The sequence below is a fragment of the Monopterus albus genome, unplaced genomic scaffold (genome assembly GCF_001952655.1).
Source record: "Monopterus albus unplaced genomic scaffold, M_albus_1.0 scaffold38.1, whole genome shotgun sequence".
NCBI lineage: Eukaryota > Metazoa > Chordata > Actinopteri > Synbranchiformes > Synbranchidae > Monopterus > Monopterus albus.
The window spans coordinates 1,595,751-1,597,325 of record NW_018127918.1 but is presented as its reverse complement, the minus strand read 5'-3'; positions in this window follow the sequence as shown (position 1 = coordinate 1,597,325).

Sequence of the window (1,575 nt, the reverse complement as noted above, 5' to 3'; positions counted from 1 at the left end):
AGGCCCAAGCACAATGACTTCAGTTTTGTCAGAGTTTAGAAGTAAGAAGTTGCAGGTCATCCAGGCCTTTATGTCTTTAAGACATGCTTGAAGTTTGACCAGCTGACCTGATTCATTTGGCTTCATAGATAAATATAACTGAGTATCATCTGCATAGCAATGGAAATTTATGTTGTGCTTCCTGATAATATTGCCTAAAGGGATCATGTATAAAGTGAAGAGAATTGGGCCTAACACAGAGCCCTGTGGAACGCTGTGACTAACGTCAGTTTGTGTGGAACATTTGTCATTGACATGAACAAATTGAAATCTTTCTGATAAATAAGATTTGAACCAACTTCGTGCAGTTCCTTTAATCCCAATAACATGTTCAAGTCTCTGCAGTAAGATGCTGTGATCAGTGGTGTCAAAAGCAGCACTGAGATCTAAGAGGACAAGTATGGAGACAAGTCCTTTGTCCGAGGCTAGGAGCAGATCATTGGTGACTTTCACCAATGCGGTTTCTGTACTATGATGGACTCTAAATCCTGACTGAAAATCCTCAAACAAATCATTCTTGTGCAAGTGGTCACATAACTGCTTTGCAACAGCTTTTTCAAGGATTTTGGAAATAAATGGGAGATTGGATATTGGTCTATAATTAGCTAGGACACCTGGGTCAAGAGTAGGCGTTTTGAGTAGAGGTTTAATTACTGCAAGTTTAAAAGGTTTATTTACAGTTTGAGAGACACCAACTGAGTCTAATAATGAACAAAATGCATTGTTGGGGCTGTCATTGTCGGCATCTACATGAATATTAAAGTCGCCTACTATGATTATTTTATCTGTACTAAGCACTAAATCAGACAGAAAGTCTGAGAATTCACTTAAAAACTCTGAATAAGTAGCAGGTGGACGGTATACAATAACAAACAGAACAGGCTTTTGAGTTTTCCAGTTTGGGTGTGAGAGACTCAGGGTGAGATTTTCAAATGAGTTATAACTATGTTTAGGTCTAGGGTTGACTACTAGGCTTGAGTCAAAGATCGCTGCCACGCCACCACCTCGGCCTGTGTTTTGAGGGATGTGACAGTTACTGTGCCTAGGTGGAGTGGATTCATTTAGGCTGACATATTCTTGCTGCTGTAACCATGTTTCAGTAAGACACAATAAGTCAATGTGATGTTCACTTATCAAATCATTCACTAACAGAGATTTAGATGAGAGAGATCTGATATTTAATAGTCCACATTTGATTGTCCTATTACTTTCTACTATAAGAGGAGTCATCTTAATTTTAATTAGGTTCTTATGAATAACTCCTCTGGAGTTGATTCTTGATTTATATAATTTAGGTGGGCGGGGGGCAGACACAGTCTCTATGGGGTACTGGGAGCGTTGGGTGGGTAGCAGCTGCAAGGAGACAGCAGAGAGGCGTGTAAGACTGCAACCCTGCATCCTGGACTCAACTCTGGGTTGTCATAATTTAGGTTGTAAAACAAACTCGTCCAGATCATGTCTGTAGCAGATTTTATGGAAATCTAGACATTAGCTTAGAAGTTAATATAATTAAGAACCTTAATGTTCAAATCGGAG